This window comes from Nyctibius grandis, chromosome 4, assembly GCF_013368605.1.
Source record: "Nyctibius grandis isolate bNycGra1 chromosome 4, bNycGra1.pri, whole genome shotgun sequence".
Taxonomy (NCBI): Eukaryota; Metazoa; Chordata; class Aves; order Nyctibiiformes; family Nyctibiidae; genus Nyctibius; species Nyctibius grandis.
The window spans coordinates 28,822,127-28,830,348 of NC_090661.1; the positions used below are offsets into that span (position 1 = coordinate 28,822,127).

Consider the following 8,222-nt stretch of genomic DNA (forward strand, 5'->3'; position numbering starts at 1 on the left):
GATAAACCAAGTTTGTTAATATTTAACGCAAGTCAGCTCCAAGAGGTGGGGAAGAAGGAGGTTTTAAATGACTGTTTTCCTACAGGCATAACTTAGGTGCATGTGCAATTCCAGAGGGCTGATCCATACATAATGCATTGAATCCTGCTGTGTTCAAACTCCACGAGCCTCTGTAAACTACTTTGCCTGCAGCTACAGGGTTTAGCTCCCATTGAAATGGTGTATTTGGCATTTTCTGGCTAAAGCACTGAACCCAGCACAGATAAGAAGTGGTCTAGAGTCAGGTGGCTACATCCACTGTTTTACAAGAGTGGGAATACTAGGTCAGTGACACTGCAAGCCAAGCTTGGACTCAGCAGACCCATTTTACATTGTTCTACTATCTGTAAATTTATTCCAGCTTTCTCAAAAATTTCTGTAGAAATCCCAGTGCCCTAATTTTGAGTTCATTTGAGCAAGGCGCTTCTGAGATAAAACAAAATATCTGTGCTCTTATTAAGAAAAAAAAGTACAGTATTTGACACTATGATACTGCAGGGGATGGCCTGTCTAGGGATATAGCACTATCTCCTTCCCACAGAAAAATATTCATGGTAAACAGGTTCACCTGCAGAAGCATCATAAACTGCTATCATACTATATATTATCATTGCTTTGTTTACAATCTCTTTCTTACTGGAAGACAGGTTAAAGGTCTGCAGTGTTATTGCCCTATGCCATTTTAGAAGGATACATGTGAGCAGTGCTCAGAGGAACAGAAATCAGGCTGCTGTGTTTATGGGGTGCCAGGGCACTGGGACACCTGCGTTCCCTCTAGGTGCTGTATCATACCTCTTTATTCATTCATCTGTTCCCAGATCCTCCAGCAACCTGCCCAAGGAGCTGCCCTGTTGAATGGACAAACCAGCTGAGACCTTCCATCATGAAGCAGATACAACAACGCCGGTCTCATGCTTTATGTGGAAAAAGCAAGTAAGTCTCTGCTGCTCCTGGCAGCCAGGGTACTTCCAGTTTGGAGACCAAGAGTTAGATGAACCAAAGGAAAAGCAACCAGCCCTTCTCCCACTGACAGCTGCTGCCAGGCAGCATGGGGCACTCTGCAGGGGGGCTGGTCTCCTCTGGAAGTCATACCCAGTACCCCTGCCAAAGCCACATTCCTGTGCCCAGAGGAATGGTGGTACAGCCAGCCAGCAACATCTTGTACACAGGGTGATAGAAAAATGGGCAGGGCCATTCCAGCCCTTCTTTTCATTCTGAATTTAAACAAAAAATACAAGCCTTTTCTGACAGAAAACTCCACAAAATGCTGATCTTGAAACTTGCTTCAACATCAGTGAGGGATAAAGTATTAAAGTATACCTGAAATGCATATCATCTCCTCTGCTTTTCAGACAGCTTAAAATTTCTATTCAGAAGACAGCCGTCAGCTATTTAATTTAAGCACCTTTACCCATTTTTCCTCAATGCTTGGATGTATCCCCCCCTCTAATCTCACTCCTAAAACTGTCTTATTTAGACCAAAATTTCCCAAAAAATTCTGTGTTGCGAGAGGCCCAGAGCATACTCAGTGAGTGCAGATTCTTCAGAGATTCTTAACTGTTAGAAACCTTGCAAAACCCATTGAACATCCTGTAATGTGTTTACAACTATTGACTTTTCAAAGGTTAATATGCTGGCCCAGCACAGGCGGATTTTCACAAGGTAGCTCTAGACCAAAGGACACACACTGCCAGGTGTTAAGTTCCCATCTCCAAATAGAAGTGCTCTATTTTGGTGTTCAAGGACTGACATTTTTTAACAGGGGAAAACAACCTACGTTTTCTTTTTGCTACATTTTATGAAGCACAGGATCCAGAGGTCACAGGATAGGTGTGAGGAAGAGGGAAAGGGGAATATAACCTGCCCTAATGGCTCTTCAAACAGCTTGAGCTGCTGTTGACTTGTAACCTCACATGAGTGTGAGCAATGTCCTGAGATACCACATCTGAAAAGGTCCGTAGGCAAACTCACACCACCATCCATACTCTATCAACAAAGTAATAAGCAGACCCTGGCACCCTTGTGCTGCTCTGTCAGTGTCACTCTACAACGGAATAAGACATTCAGAGGGGGATGTCAGAGGTTCCCTCAGGAAAGCTATAAGCCAAAATGAGGCAGATTACAGGATGTTCATCATACTGCTTTGGCTTGTACAAGCTTAGTCATGAATTCTCTGTAATAAGAAGGTGGCAATATAGAAAGAAATATTTACAGATAAAGTAGGCCTCCTCCAGTAATAAACTATTTTAATCTATTATTAAAGCAAGAGGAGGAAGCAAAAAGACTGTGCAAGATCACTCTGTGAGGGTGTGGTACAAGTTCCTGCAGGCACAGGATTGGGTGCCTCATACAGGGTAAGTGATATTGTGCCCTTTGAACGAGGCAGCATCTCTTACAGGTGCAGCAGCCGCCTGCCAGTGCTGGTAAGTGCCAGCTGCCACCAAACAAGAAGCAGCTGCATGACTCTTTCCACCCCAACCTGCCCTTTCCTCGCATCACAGCAGATTCAGGTGGCCAAAAGGACAGAAGGACATGCACCATTTTGTTTGGACATGCACAGCGAGGGATCTCAGAGATCTCAGGCGTGGCTGGGAGATGAGATCTTATTTTCAACTTAGTTATCTGTCCTTATAGCTTTGGGCATACAACCTGGACCAAAATTTCAGAAGCGAACACACATACTTGGGCAACTAAGTCATCTAATCAGACAACCTGTTTTTTCACAAGACCTGCGCACACGTAAGCTCCAATGGACCTCCTACTGCAGTTGCTGGTGATCATGTCCTCTGCAAATCTGCTTACCATTTATGTAGGTGAATAAAGGGGGTTTAAATGTGGCAAACACCTTTGAGTGTTAGACTGAAACACTGTGCCTCAGTTTCCATGTGTATGTCCTGGGGTTGCTGCTCCTCCAGGCCTGCCCTAAGAGTGAGGTTTTGCCTCTGAAAGGAGGGGGGGATTCGATACTGTAGAGTTGGGCTTTTGTGACTACCTGTAGCAGCAGAGAGGGCCACCAAACCAAGCTGAGCATCTGCATCGTAGTGCCAAGCAGCTGTGACACTGATCCAGGCAGCAGAGCAACGAAGTGCATGAGGCAGATCTGGTTACACTCCACTGTTCTTGAAGCTAATAATCTCCATCCCACACCTGTGACCTAAGCTGGTGCCTCTCTTTCTCTCCCAGCTGATGACTGTGGTGCGTGCTCAATAATTCAGCAGGGCTCCAGCTCATCTTTCCAGAGAACCAGGTCGGCCCCTTTTCCTTGAGTCCCAGCCTAGAGAGGAACGTTTCCCTTCAAGACAGCCAGAAGCTACTCTCCACCTGTTTTAAAAAATAATCGCTTTCCCTGTGGTTGCAAATGTGGTAATTAACACAAATTAAACCAGGGAAGACAGCAGCAGTGACTGTATCAATACTACTTTGACACCACAAGGTAAAGAGGTTCTGCACCCTCCTGTGAGCAGGAACAGGCACAGAAAAAAGTTGTGTGGATCAGAAAATGTGGCCAGGGCTGGAGATTTTAAAAATCCAGAGCCCCAAGTGAGCAACCCTAGTACACCCAGCATCTTGATGTCCATCATCCACTTCCCTCATCCTCCAGTGTCTCCACAGGAGCGTGGAAACCAAAAAGGCTGCACCGTTGCCCCAGAGCTCTAGTAAGAAGAGGGAGAGCGCATCATCTCTCGCCTTCAACTCCTGGAGATTTAAGGAAGCAGCCAGGGGTTTCCAGCTCACACAGTCCCCACCTCTCACCTGAGCAGTACTGCTGCCTTCCCACCAGCACACGGAGAGAAGCCTATATATTCTTCAGTCAGGCGATCAGTAATCAGTCTTACTCCTCTCCCCCAATAGTCTTGCCTTTCATAAGGCAATGAAAGGGCAGTGAGAAGGAATGCCGAGAGACAGAAGAAAACATTTCCCAACTTAGTATTTGACTGATCAACCCAAAATTGCACTATTTGACACTGCCTCAGAAAATAGACAGGTCTCAGCAACAAAGATAACAGGTCAGATGAGCTAGCCTGCCTGCCTGCCCTCCCTCCTGCCTGCAGTCAAGTGAAGCGTAAAGGCTACTGGCTCATCAGCATCTGAGAAGGGTAAATGAGAAATAGTTGTAATTACTGCTTTGGCACACCAGAGGAGTAGCAAACCCTGGACTCTCTCCTTATTTAGCCAATTAATTCTGCTTGTCTGTGTCCATCCTCAGACATCCCGTAGGTAGTGGGATGAGTAAGCATCTCCATTGAGGAGGACCCCCCCCGCCTCCTTGAATACTTTTGTGAAGCTGACAACATTAGATGCCAAATGGATTATTTGGGGATCTCTGAAAACCTCTCCATGTTGTTTTGTTGCTCTCCCTCTTGTATTGCTTTGCTGTTTCCCTACAGAAAGAGGCCTGCAGCACTGAAACCATTATGACTGTTTTCATGTGGCACAGAGGTTTCAGCAAGTGCTTGAATGGTAGAGTTGGATACAAGAGAAGCACTGGCTGAATACATGAAGGGGATCTTCCTTGTTTTCCAGCCTGCTTTCAACATTTCATGCTTGCAGAGGCCATCTGTAGAGTTCTTGCAGCCGATCCTCTTGAAAGGGTGCAATTACACTTGTGGGGACTGCACCGCTCACACCTGCAGGAAAATCGCCATCTACAAACATTGGGGAGAGCAGCCTTTCACGGGAGGCATGGGCAGCTGGCCTGAAGGTGTTGAAAGCCAGAAGGTTCCCAGGGATGCAGTCACTGTTGGAAGTGATGGAGAAGGGGAGGCCACAGGGAACACCATGGCCGATCCTGTTCCACTCACAGGTGCTGTAAAGAACAGCTCAGGTTACCTATGGGGACTTCAATGGGAAATGTTAAGTTTATTCTAGTTCCTGCAAATTTATGGTTCTTTGCTTCACATTTCCATACCTATCTCCCTGTAAAAGCCTAGCGTAGACAAGACAAAAATGCAGATACTTTCTCAGCGTAACTAGTCTCAACACTATTTTCCCTTTTTCCTTTCCCAGTGCTCCTGCCCTTAAGGGTTTACTTTGACCAGTAACATTAAAATAAAAGCCAGTGCCATGCAGGACTGTAGACAAGAACTTCCCCAAAAAAACTATATACCCTCATTGTAACTCCCTTCCCCAAAGCTACCCTCAATGCAATGGGAACGGCTCTCAGGAGGACTCAGCAGCCCGTCATCCTTTCCCTTGCTTCATTCCACAGGAGCAGTGGTTAGTCACGGCCCGATGAGGTCCCTCCCCGTCTCCTTCTTTTGCCACATCTTTGTGCCGTCACTTGCATCCAGGTCTCACCCCTAAACCACACCAGGAGGTTTAACCTGAGGCAAATACAACAAAACAAGCAAACAAGCAAGCAAACCTGTCTCCCAAGTGTTAATTATACATGGAGTGGTTCCCAGGTAAAGCACAGCAGAATGGATTCGTCTGCAGCGGCCGGTGGAACAAGCTGCTGTCAGGAAGTCATTGTAGATGGTGATGCCATGGAGCTGGGCTGCACAGCGGGGCAAAGGGGACCTGGACCAAGTCTTCCTTATTTTTCTGTTTGTTGGGGTTACTTCCTTCTGGAAGGTGGGCATCCACCTGCCAATGGGTGCTGGGGTCTCCATAGCAATCACAGGAAGGCAGGTGACGCAGGATCCTGCACAGAGTTTGTTACAAGCCATGCGTGTCTAAGAGCTCCTATAATCTTAGTCAAATATTAAACAATGGTGCAGTTTACCCTCCCTGAGTCATCTCCTGAATAGTTATTGCCAGACTGAAAGCAGACACTTCTCAAAGACAGACGAACGTTAAACATGACTCACTGTTTCAGGACCCCTTAAAAACACTCCCAAGTCATAAAAATCACACACCCTACTTTCCCTTCACGCTAATATGAATAACACACAGCTCAGCTGAAGGCATGGGAAATTATTCGTTTGGAAGAGGATGAGGGCTGCAATGGTATTTCCGGGTTAGGAGGGCAAAGAGTAAGTTACGGAGTTGGAAGGAAAGCTGCTGCAACAGAGAAGTCCCTAGTAGAAGTCCTTGATCTTGGGATTAATCTCAATTAAAATTTAGATTGCTGAACCTCTCCAGAAGGAACTGGGCATATTTAGAAATTGTGATACTGGCACAGAGGTGGGATACATCCCTCCTACAGTGAAGGACCAAAAATGTGATCTTTAAAGGTCAAATAAACAAGCCAGACTCATCTGCTAAGCAGAAAAAAAAAAAGGGGTCAAATTTAAGAATACAGAGAATATAAAAAGTAGGATCACATACTTCAGAAATTGTCACCAAAAAATTCAACTGGGGCTGATCAGCTGAAAATGGCAGAGAGAACAAGACAAAGATCTGTAAAACATGTACTGTTCGTAAGATGGCTCTGCAGTGAGCCTATGACTGATACTAATATGATCCCAAGATGTATTCAGCAACATATTTCCAGCAGAGAGAGAAGATTAAATACTTGGTAATAGTGATCCATTCTTTAGACTGTGGCATAGAATTCTGTAACACATATTTAACAATAAAACCCCTGAAACTGGAAAATGTGCAGAAAAAAAGGCCATTAGGAGAACAGAGGGGAAATGGAGACTCTACCGTAAAAGAAGTGATTGAAAGATCATGGCTTGCTTGCACTAGCAAATGGAAGACTGAGTTAGGATATGATTTCAGTAAAATAAATACAGCTGAAGATGATAAAAGGAGAGAAGATTTTGAAATGAAAGACAATACTGCACAAGACAACTGAATATAAATAACTATAAATACATTTAGGGTGAGCAGCAGAAAAACTTGCAGCAGGACATTAGCACAGACAACTGCTGAGAGCAAAAGCTATTAAAACCCCCTACTGTAAAGGCTAGGCTTGATCAGCTTATGAAGGGGCTCATCCTTTCATAAACATTTAAAAAAAAAGGGGGGGCGGGGCTAGTGATTCCAATCAACGAGTCCTCCCATCTCTGCGTTTGTAGGAGTTACGTTACCTGGCACAAGCAGAAGGGATGTCATATCCTTCAGGTTTGCAGGAAACCCTTGACAGGGATTTTGTGACACAACACTGCTGCTGAGGTAGATTGGATTATTGCCAGTTAGACAAAAATACCAAACTAGACTGTTTAGGGGCACTTCTGCTGGTGCAGATGTGCAGCCATGGTCACTGGCTTGCAAAAGGGATGGGGCCAACTGCTCCCTGAGCAGCACACTCCTGTGTCGGGGAACAGCACTGAGTCTCACCTGGCTCTAGAGCGAAGGTTTTAGATATTTATCCAGACAAAAGTCTCCTGCAGGTTAAATATGAGAGAGAGCCCCCAGCAGAGTGCCTCAGGCAGTGCAGAATAAAAGAAGGAGACAACCTTGTTGTCGTTTTCATTTCTCCTGCATGTGTTTAGAAGACATGCAGGACAGCGAGGTCAGCTCTACCGCTTGCACGGTCTGCAGGCAGGTCCTAAAGTCCTGGCACAGAGATGGGGTCTGAGTGGGGAGTGGGAGACACCCATGCTTCTTCTGGCAAAGATTCATATAGCCAGTAAGGAAAACAAACATCTCTCTGCTCTGCAGACATGCAAGCTTCCTACTGCCCTACCAGCTATTTTCATGGTTTAGGCTTTGCCTATATTTTTTTTTATACCCTACCATAGCCAGATCAAAGGAATTCCCTTTTCCAAGCAGAAGTCAGTACTATACACAAGTGTCAGCATCAGGCCATAGAAAGTCATGAGAGGTATTGAAAAATAATATTCCCACATTACATTCCCATAGTGTTTGTCTGTGACAGTCAGGAGGGGGAAACATGCCTCTAAGGCCTCTCAATAAATCCTGTGAGGATACATGAGGCTGGATCAGAGGTACAGAAAGAAGCAGCAAGAACTGAAATGCTGGACACTAGAATGGTCCCAAAACCGCAAAGCCAGCTGCTGTTCAATACATAGCTACTGCTCACCATCTCTTTTCAAAGAAATGCCTGTCAATACCATCTCACATTTGCTGCTGTTGTTTTAAGTGATGCAATATTTCATTACAAATAATGTCCAAGCAAATTACAAGCACTCCCTGCTTTCCTAAGGATTATGACAGAGGGATAAGAACAGTTTACCCAGGGGCTTTAGGACCGTTTACAGACAGAGGGGGTGGATGACACTGGTGTATCTGTTGAACAGAGGAATCTGATCATGCATCTGCAAGTAGAAGCA

General features: G+C 45.3%; 2 protein-coding genes across 7 annotated transcripts in view; both read left to right on the top strand.

Annotated features, from left to right (window-relative positions):
- Window positions 1-5,693, top strand: part of ZFYVE19 (zinc finger FYVE-type containing 19) — a 29,593-nt gene extending 23,900 nt beyond the window's left edge. For all 6 annotated transcript variants that reach the window (XR_011047919.1, XR_011047913.1, XR_011047914.1 and 3 more), the window contains 2 exons: window positions 858-972; window positions 4,428-5,693. The gene's annotated coding sequence lies outside the window, so the exon portion shown is untranslated. The remainder of the gene's footprint in view (window positions 1-857; window positions 973-4,427) is intronic.
- Window positions 1-8,222, top strand: part of FREY1 (Frey regulator of sperm-oocyte fusion 1) — a 433,428-nt gene that overhangs the window by 415,902 nt on the left and 9,304 nt on the right. The window lies entirely within an intron of this gene.